Raw genomic sequence first — 10,000 nt, forward strand, 5'->3', positions numbered from 1 at the left:
TCTCCTGCCAAAGATAATGAGTAAACTACATACCGTCTGAGGAAAAAACTTACAATCTTCAGTATATTGAATTGACCTGTTAACTCCAGCTCAAATGAGGCAGGATCCAACTACTAAAATGAAAAACAGCTTTTTAGTGAAGGCAACACTCTTTTTTTTTTTTTTTTTTTTTTAAAAACCCTATATGTTTTCTGCAACTCTGTGGAATATCCCATATTAATTAGCAAGCAGTTTTCTTAGTTTACTGGTTCAATTCCTGATAGGGGAGTGCCACTTTTTTCTGCAATAGTTTCTGCATTCAAAGGTCGACACATACCTTGCAGACAAAGTTAGTTTAGATTAAAATTGCTCTTTGCAGCGAAAAATGCTGACCACAAGAGCTTTTAGCCATTCATTCCATTCTGTTGCACAAAAAGCCATTTGAGCTCATATCGGAAATCATTCTTACCTTCGACTTCCAAATACTTGGTGTCAAGAGACTCAAACCCCTCAATATATTATTGTTGATTTTTGGTACTCAGTGGAAACAAATGTGGCTCTCTAGACAAGATGGAGACAAAATCTCCAAAGAAAAGTGCCACATGTGAGGATCACAATCATGACCTTAAGAGTTTGAGATTGACGCGCCACCTATTATGCTAACAAGGAAAGCTTCTGTTGCAAACGTGCAGAAGTTGCTTACTCAAAGAAATAAAGTTCTTTTTTTCCATATCATCGACTACACAGCACAACATTTCCCATATGGTCTAGCGGTTAGGATTCCTGGTTCTCACTCAGGCGGCCCGGGTTCGACTCCCGGTATGGAAATGCAAATTTTTCTGTGCTTGTTTCGACATTCAAAGGCCGACGCAATTGGTTGGCCATTGTGGCCTGTCATTTGACCTAAAATTTCCTTACTTATCCATAGAATATTGGAACTGAATGGTAAAGTTTCTAGGCTCTCCTGCCAAAATAATGAGTAAACTACATACCGTCTGAGGAAAAAACTTACAATCTTCAGTATATTGAATTGACCTGTTAACTCCAGCTCAAATGAGGCAGGAATCAACTACTAAAATGAAAAACAGCTTTTTAGTGAAGGCAACACTCTTTTTTTTTTTTTTTTAAAACCCTATATGTTTTCTGCAACTCTGTGGAATATCCCATATTAATTAGCAAGCAGTTTTCTTAGTTTACTGGTTCAATTCCCGATAGGGGAGTGCCACTTTTTTCTGCAATAGTTCCTGCATTCAAAGGTCGACACATACCTTGCAGACAAAGTTAGTTTAGATTAAAATTGCTCTTTGCAGCAAAAAATGCTGACCACAAGAGCTTTTAGCCATTCATTCCATTCTTTTGCACAAAAAGCCATTTGAGCTCATATCGGAAATCATTCTTACCTTCGACTTCCAAATACTTGGTGTCAAGAGACTCAAACCCCTCAATATATTATTGTTGATTTTTGGTACTCAGTGGAAACAAATGTGGCTCTCTAGACAAGATGGAGACAAAATCTCCAAAGAAAAGTGCCACGTGTGAGAATCACAATCATGACCTTAAGAGTTTGAGATTGACGCGCCACCTATTGTGCTAACAAGGAAAGCTTCTGTTGCAAACGTGCAGAAGTTGCTTACTCAAAGAATTAAAGTTCTTTTTTTCCACATCATCGACTACACAGCACAACATTTCCCATATGGTCTAGCGGTTAGGATTCCTGGTTCTCACCCAGGTGGCCCGGGTTTGACTCCCGGTATGGGAATGCAAATTTTTCTGTGCTTGTTTCGACATTCAAAGGCCGACGCAATTGGTTGGCCATTGTGGCCTGTCATTTGACCTAAAATTTCCTTACTTATCCATAGAATATTGGAACTGAATGGTAAAGTTTCTAGGCTCTCCTGCCAAAGATAATGAGTAAACTACATACCGTCTGAGGAAAAAACTTACAATCTTCAGTATATTGAATTGACCTGTTAACTCCAGCTCAAATGAGGCAGGATTCAACTACTAAAATGAAAAACAGCTTTTTAGTGAAGGCAACACTCTTTTTTTTTTTTTTTTTTTTTTTAAAAACCCTATATGTTTTCTGCAACTCTGTGGAATATCCCATATTAATTAGCAAGCAGTTTTCTTAGTTTACTGGTTCAATTCCTGATAGGGGAGTGCCACTTTTTTCTGCAATAGTTTCTGCATTCAAAGGTCGACACATACCTTGCAGACAAAGTTAGTTTAGATTAAAATTGCTCTTTGCAGCGAAAAATGCTGACCACAAGAGCTTTTAGCCATTCATTCCATTCTGTTGCACAAAAAGCCATTTGAGCTCATATCGGAAATCATTCTTACCTTCGACTTCCAAATACTTGGTGTCAAGAGACTCAAACCCCTCAATATATTATTGTTGATTTTTGATACTTAGTGGAAACAAATGTGGCTCTCTAGACAAGATAGAGACAAAATTTCCAAAGAAAAGTGCCACATGTGAGGATCACAATTATGACCTTAAGAGTTTGAGATTGACGCGCCACCTATTGTGCTAACAAGGAAAGCTTCTGTTGCAAACGTGCAGAAGTTGCTTACTCAAAGAATTAAAGTTCTTTTTTTCCACATCATCGACTACACAGCACAACATTTCCCATATGGTCTAGCGGTTAGGATTCCTGGTTCTCACCCAGGCGGCCCGGGTTCGACTCCCGGTATGGGAATGCAAATTTTTCTGTGCTTGTTTCGACATTCAAAGGCCGACGCAATTGGTTGGCCATTGTGGCCTGTCATTTGACCTAAAATTTCCTTACTTATCCATAGAATATTGGAACTGAATGGTAAAGTTTCTAGGCTCTCCTGCCAAAGATAATGAGTAAACTACATACCGTCTGAGGAAAAAACTTACAATCTTCAGTATATTGAATTGACCTGTTAACTCCAGCTCAAATGAGGCAGGATCCAACTACTAAAATGAAAAACAGCTTTTTAGTGAAGGCAACACTCTTTTTTTTTTTTTTTTTTTTTTAAAAACCCTATATGTTTTCTGCAACTCTGTGGAATATCCCATATTAATTAGCAAGCAGTTTTCTTAGTTTACTGGTTCAATTCCTGATAGGGGAGTGCCACTTTTTTCTGCAATAGTTTCTGCATTCAAAGGTCGACACATACCTTGCAGACAAAGTTAGTTTAGATTAAAATTGCTCTTTGCAGCGAAAAATGCTGACCACAAGAGCTTTTAGCCATTCATTCCATTCTGTTGCACAAAAAGCCATTTGAGCTCATATCGGAAATCATTCTTACCTTCGACTTCCAAATACTTGGTGTCAAGAGACTCAAACCCCTCAATATATTATTGTTGATTTTTGGTACTCAGTGGAAACAAATGTGGCTCTCTAGACAAGATGGAGACAAAATCTCCAAAGAAAAGTGCCACATGTGAGGATCACAATCATGACCTTAAGAGTTTGAGATTGACGCGCCACCTATTATGCTAACAAGGAAAGCTTCTGTTGCAAACGTGCAGAAGTTGCTTACTCAAAGAAATAAAGTTCTTTTTTTCCATATCATCGACTACACAGCACAACATTTCCCATATGGTCTAGCGGTTAGGATTCCTGGTTCTCACTCAGGCGGCCCGGGTTCGACTCCCGGTATGGAAATGCAAATTTTTCTGTGCTTGTTTCGACATTCAAAGGCCGACGCAATTGGTTGGCCATTGTGGCCTGTCATTTGACCTAAAATTTCCTTACTTATCCATAGAATATTGGAACTGAATGGTAAAGTTTCTAGGCTCTCCTGCCAAAATAATGAGTAAACTACATACCGTCTGAGGAAAAAACTTACAATCTTCAGTATATTGAATTGACCTGTTAACTCCAGCTCAAATGAGGCAGGAATCAACTACTAAAATGAAAAACAGCTTTTTAGTGAAGGCAACACTCTTTTTTTTTTTTTTTTAAAACCCTATATGTTTTCTGCAACTCTGTGGAATATCCCATATTAATTAGCAAGCAGTTTTCTTAGTTTACTGGTTCAATTCCCGATAGGGGAGTGCCACTTTTTTCTGCAATAGTTCCTGCATTCAAAGGTCGACACATACCTTGCAGACAAAGTTAGTTTAGATTAAAATTGCTCTTTGCAGCGAAAAATGCTGACAACAAGAGCTTTTAGCCATTCATTCCATTCTGTTGCACAAAAAGCCATTTGAGCTCATATCGGAAATCATTCTTACCTTCGACTTCCAAATACTTGGTGTCAAGAGACTCAAACCCTTCAATATATTATTGTTGATTTTTGGTACTCAGTGGAAACAAATGTGGCTCTCTAGACAAGATGGAGACAAAATCTCCAAAGAAAAGTGCCACGTGTGAGAATCACAATCATGACCTTAAGAGTTTGAGATTGACGCGCCACCTATTGTGCTAACAAGGAAAGCTTCTGTTGCAAACGTGCAGAAGTTGCTTACTCAAAGAAATAAAGTTCTTTTTTTCCACATCATCGACTACACAGCACAACATTTCCCATATGGTCTAGCGGTTAGGATTCCTGGTTCTCACCCAGGCGGCCCGGGTTCGACTCCCGGTATGGGAATGCAAATTTCTCTGTGCTTGTTTCGACATTCAAAGGCTGACGCAATTGGTTGGCCATTGTGGCCTGTCGTTTGACCTAAAATTTCTTTACTTATCCATAGAATATTGGAACTGAATGGTAAAGTTTCTAGGCTCTCCTGCCAAAATAATGAGTAAACTACATACCGTCTGAGGAAAAAACTTACAATCTTCAGTATATTGAATTGACCTGTTAACTCCAGCTCAAATGAGGCAGGATTCAACTACTAAAATGAAAAACAGCTTTTTAGTGAAGGCAACACTCTTTTTTTTTTTTTTTTTTTTTAAAACCCTATATGTTTTCTGCAACTCTGTGGAATATCCCATATTAATTAGCAAGCAGTTTTCTTAGTTTACTGGTTCAATTCCTGATAGGGGAGTGCCACTTTTTTCTGCAATTGTTCCTGCATTCAAAGGTCGACACATACCTTGCAGACAAAGTTAGTTTAGATTAAAATTGCTCTTTGCAGCGAAAAATGCTGACAGCAAGAGCTTTTAGCCATTCATTCCATTCTGTTGCACAAAAAGCCATTTGAGCTCATATCGGAAATCATTCTTACCTTCGACTTCCAAATACTTGGTGTCAAGAGACTCAAACCCCTCAATATATTATTGTTGATTTTTGGTACTCAGTGGAAACAAATGTGGCTCTCTAGACAAGATGGAGACAAAATCTCCAAAGAAAAGTGCCACGTATGAGAATCACAATCATGACCTTAAGAGTTTGAGATTGACGCGCCACCTATTGTGCTAACAAGGAAAGCTTCTGTTGCAAACGTGCAGAAGTTGCTTACTCAAAGAAATAAAGTTCTTTTTTTCCACATCATCGACTACACAGCACAACATTTCCCATATGGTCTAGCGGTTAGGATTCCTGGTTCTCACCCAGGCGGCCCGGGTTCGACTCCCGGTATGGGAATGCAAATTTTTCTGTGCTTGTTTCGACATTCAAAGGCCGACGCAATTGGTTGGCCATTGTGGCCTGTCATTTGACCTAAAATTTCTTTACTTATCCATAGAATATTGGAACTGAATGGTAAAGTTTCTAGGCTCTCCTGCCAAAGATAATGAGTAAACTACATACCGTCTGAGGAAAAAACTTACAATCTTCAGTATATTGAATTGACCTGTTAACTCCAGCTCAAATGAGGCAGGATTCAACTACTAAAATGAAAAACAGCTTTTTAGTGAAGGCAACACTCTTTTTTTTTTTTTTTTTTTTTTTTTTTAAACCCTATATGTTTTCTGCAACTCTGTGGAATATCCCATATTAATTAGCAAGCAGTTTTCTTAGTTTACTGGTTCAATTCCCGATAAGGGAGTGCCACTTTTTTCTGCAATAGTTCCTGCATTCAAAGGTCGACACATACCTTGCAGACAAAGTTAGTTTAGATTAAAATTGCTCTTTGCAGCAAAAAATGCTGACCACAAGAGCTTTTAGCCATTCATTCCATTCTTTTGCACAAAAAGCCATTTGAGCTCATATCGGAAATCATTCTTACCTTCGACTTCCAAATACTTGGTGTCAAGAGACTCAAACCCCTCAATATATTATTGTTGATTTTTGGTACTCAGTGGAAACAAATGTGGCTCTCTAGACAAGATGGAGACAAAATCTCCAAAGAAAAGTGCCACGTGTGAGAATCACAATCATGACCTTAAGAGTTTGAGATTGACGCGCCACCTATTGTGCTAACAAGGAAAGCTTCTGTTGCAAACGTGCAGAAGTTGCTTACTCAAAGAAATAAAGTTCTTTTTTTCCACATCATCGACTACACAGCACAACATTTCTCATATGGTCTAGCGGTTAGGATTCCTGGTTCTCACCCAGGCGGCCCGGGTTTGACTCCCGGTATGGGAATGCAAATTTTTCTGTGCTTGTTTCGACATTCAAAGGCCGACGCAATTGTTTGGCCATTGTGGCCTGTCATTTGACCTAAAATTTCCTTACTTATCCATAGAATATTGGAACTGAATGGTAAAGTTTCTAGGCTCTCCTGCCAAAGATAATGAGTAAACTACATACCGTCTGAGGAAAAAACTTACAATCTTCAGTATATTGAATTGACCTGTTAACTCCAGCTCAAACGAGGCAGGATTCAACTACTAAAATGAAAAACAGCTTTTTAGTGAAGGCAACACTTTTTTTTTTTTTTTTTTTTTTTTAAAACCCTATATGTTTTCTGCAACTCTGTGGAATATCCCATATTAATTAGCAAGCAGTTTTTTTAGTTTACTGGTTCAATTCCTGATAGGGGAGTGCCACTTTTTTCTGCAATTGTTCCTGCATTCAAATTCGACACATACCTTGCAGACAAAGTTAGTTTAGATTAAAATTGCTCTTTGCAGCGAAAAATGCTGACAACAAGAGCTTTTAGCCATTCATTCCATTCTGTTGCACAAAAAGCCATTTGAGCTCATATCGGAAATCATTCTTACCTTCGACTTCCAAATACTTGGTGTCAAGAGACTCAAACCCCTCAATATATTATTGTTGATTTTTGGTACTCAGTGGAAACAAATGTGGCTCTCTAGACAAGATGGAGACAAAATCTCCAAAGAAAAGTGCCACGTGTGAGAATCACAATCATGACCTTAAGAGTTTGAGATTGACGCGCCACCTATTGTGCTAACAAGGAAAGCTTCTGTTGCAAACGTGCAGAAGTTGCTTACTCAAAGAAATAAAGTTCTTTTTTTCCACATCATCGACTACACAGCACAACATTTCCCATATGGTCTAGCGGTTAGGATTCCTGGTTCTCACCCAGGCGGCCCGGGTTTGACTCCCGGTATGGGAATGCAAATTTTTCTGTGCTTGTTTCGACATTCAAAGGCCGACGCAATTGTTTGGCCATTGTGGCCTGTCATTTGACCTAAAATTTCCTTACTTATCCATAGAATATTGGAACTGAATGGTAAAGTTTCTAGGCTCTCCTGCCAAAGATAATGAGTAAACTACATACCGTCTGAGGAAAAAACTTACAATCTTCAGTATATTGAATTGACCTGTTAACTCCAGCTCAAACGAGGCAGGATTCAACTACTAAAATGAAAAACAGCTTTTTAGTGAAGGCAACACTTTTTTTTTTTTTTTTTTTTTTTTTAAAACCCTATATGTTTTCTGCAACTCTGTGGAATATCCCATATTAATTAGCAAGCAGTTTTTTTAGTTTACTGGTTCAATTCCTGATAGGGGAGTGCCACTTTTTTCTGCAATTGTTCCTGCATTCAAATTCGACACATACCTTGCAGACAAAGTTAGTTTAGATTAAAATTGCTCTTTGCAGCGAAAAATGCTGACAACAAGAGCTTTTAGCCATTCATTCCATTCTGTTGCACAAAAAGCCATTTGAGCTCATATCGGAAATCATTCTTACCTTCGACTTCCAAATACTTGGTGTCAAGAGACTCAAACCCCTCAATATATTATTGTTGATTTTTGGTACTCAGTGGAAACAAATGTGGCTCTCTAGACAAGATGGAGACAAAATCTCCAAAGAAAAGTGCCACGTGTGAGAATCACAATCATGACCTTAAGAGTTTGAGATTGACGCGCCACCTATTGTGCTAACAAGGAAAGCTTCTGTTGCAAACGTGCAGAAGTTGCTTACTCAAAGAAATAAAGTTCTTTTTTTCCACATCATCGACTACACAGCACAACATTTCCCATATGGTCTAGCGGTTAGGATTCCTGGTTCTCACCCAGGCGGCCCGGGTTCGACTCCCGGTATGGGAATGCAAATTTTTCTGTGCTTGTTTCGACATTTAAAGGCCGACGCAATTGTTTGGCCATTGTGGCCTGTCATTTGACCTAAAATTTCCTTACTTATCCATAGAATATTGGAACTGAATGGTAAAGTTTCTAGGCTCTCCTGCCAAAGATAATGAGTAAACTACATGCCGTCTGAGGAAAAAACTTACAATCTTCAGTATATTGAATTGACCTGTTAACTCCAGCTCAAATGAGGCAGGATTCAACTACTAAAATGAAAAACAGCTTTTTAGTGAAGGCAACACTCTTTTTTTTTTTTTTTTTTTTTTTAAAACCCTATATGTTTTCTGCAACTCTGTGGAATATCCCATATTAATTAGCAAGCAGTTTTTTTAGTTTACTGGTTCAATTCCTGATAGGGGAGTGCCACTTTTTTCTGCAATTGTTCCTGCATTCAAATTCGACACATACCTTGCAGACAAAGTTAGTTTAGATTAAAATTGCTCTTTGCAGCGAAAAATGCTGACAAGAGCTTTTAGCCATTCATTCCATTCTGTTGCACAAAAAGCCATTTGAGCTCATATCGGAAATCATTCTTACCTTCGACTTCCAAATACTTGGTGTCAAGAGACTCAAACCCCTCAATATATTATTGTTGATTTTTGGTACTCAGTGGAAACAAATGTGGCTCTCTAGACAAGATGGAGACAAAATCTCCAAAGAAAAGTGCCACGTGTGAGAATCACAATCATGACCTTAAGAGTTTGAGATTGACGCGCCACCTATTGTGCTAACAAGGAAAGCTTCTGTTGCAAACGTGCAGAAGTTGCTTACTCAAAGAAATAAAGTTCTTTTTTTCCACATCATCGACTAAACAGCACAACATTTCCCATATGGTCTAGCGGTTAGGATTCCTGGTTCTCACCCAGGCGGCCCGGGTTCGACTCCCGGTATGGGAATGCAAATTTTTCTGTGCTTGTTTCGACATTCAAAGGCCGACGCAATTGGTTGGCCATTGTGGCCTGTCATTTGACCTAAAATTTCTTTACTTATCCATAGAATATTGGAACTGAATGGTAAAGTTTCTAGGCTCTCCTGCCAAAGATAATGAGTAAACTACATACCGTCTGAGGAAAAAACTTACAATCTTCAGTATACTGAATTGACCTGTTAACTCCAGCTCAAATGAGGCAGGATTCAACTACTAAAATGAAAAACAGCTTTTTAGTGAAGGCAACACTCTTTTTTTTTTTTTTTTTTTTTTTTTAAAACCCTATGTTTTCTGCAACTCTGTGGAATATCCCATATTAATTAGCAAGCAGTTTTCTTAGTTTACTGGTTCAATTCCCGATAGGGGAGTGCCACTTTTTTCTGCAATAGTTCCTGCATTCAAAGGTCGACACATACCTTGCAGACAAAGTTAGTTTAGATTAAAATTGCTCTTTGCAGCAAAAAATGCTGACCACAAGAGCTTTTAGCCATTCATTCCATTCTTTTGCACAAAAAGCCATTTGAGCTCATATCGGAAATCATTCTTACCTTCGACTTCCAAATACTTGGTGTCAAGAGACTCAAACCCCTCAATATATTATTGTTGATTTTTGGTACTCAGTGGAAACAAATGTGGCTCTCTAGACAAGATGGAGACAAAATCTCCAAAGAAAAGTGCCACGTGTGAGAATCACAATCATGACCTTAAGAGTTTGAGATTGACGCGCCACCT

At 38.5% G+C, this 10,000-nt stretch overlaps 5 non-coding genes across 5 annotated transcripts; all 5 read left to right on the top strand.

Moving 5' to 3' along the window:
- The first annotated feature begins 2,606 nt into the window (after positions 1–2,606).
- TRNAE-CUC (transfer RNA glutamic acid (anticodon CUC)) lies at positions 2,607–2,678 on the top strand. The gene has a single exon. It is a non-coding gene; the product is annotated as a tRNA-Glu (tRNA).
- A 1,798-nt stretch (positions 2,679–4,476) lies between these two features.
- On the top strand, positions 4,477–4,548 carry TRNAE-CUC (transfer RNA glutamic acid (anticodon CUC)). Its single transcript has one exon. It is a non-coding gene; the product is annotated as a tRNA-Glu (tRNA).
- An 864-nt stretch (positions 4,549–5,412) lies between these two features.
- On the top strand, positions 5,413–5,484 carry TRNAE-CUC (transfer RNA glutamic acid (anticodon CUC)). Its single transcript has one exon. It is a non-coding gene; the product is annotated as a tRNA-Glu (tRNA).
- Positions 5,485–8,229: 2,745 nt separating this feature from the next.
- TRNAE-CUC (transfer RNA glutamic acid (anticodon CUC)) lies at positions 8,230–8,301 on the top strand. Its single transcript has one exon. It is a non-coding gene; the product is annotated as a tRNA-Glu (tRNA).
- An 863-nt stretch (positions 8,302–9,164) lies between these two features.
- TRNAE-CUC (transfer RNA glutamic acid (anticodon CUC)) lies at positions 9,165–9,236 on the top strand. Its single transcript has one exon. It is a non-coding gene; the product is annotated as a tRNA-Glu (tRNA).
- Positions 9,237–10,000: the final 764 nt, after the last annotated feature.

The sequence above is a fragment of the Anomaloglossus baeobatrachus genome, chromosome 4 (genome assembly GCF_048569485.1).
Source record: "Anomaloglossus baeobatrachus isolate aAnoBae1 chromosome 4, aAnoBae1.hap1, whole genome shotgun sequence".
Lineage (NCBI taxonomy): Eukaryota > Metazoa > Chordata > Amphibia > Anura > Aromobatidae > Anomaloglossus > Anomaloglossus baeobatrachus.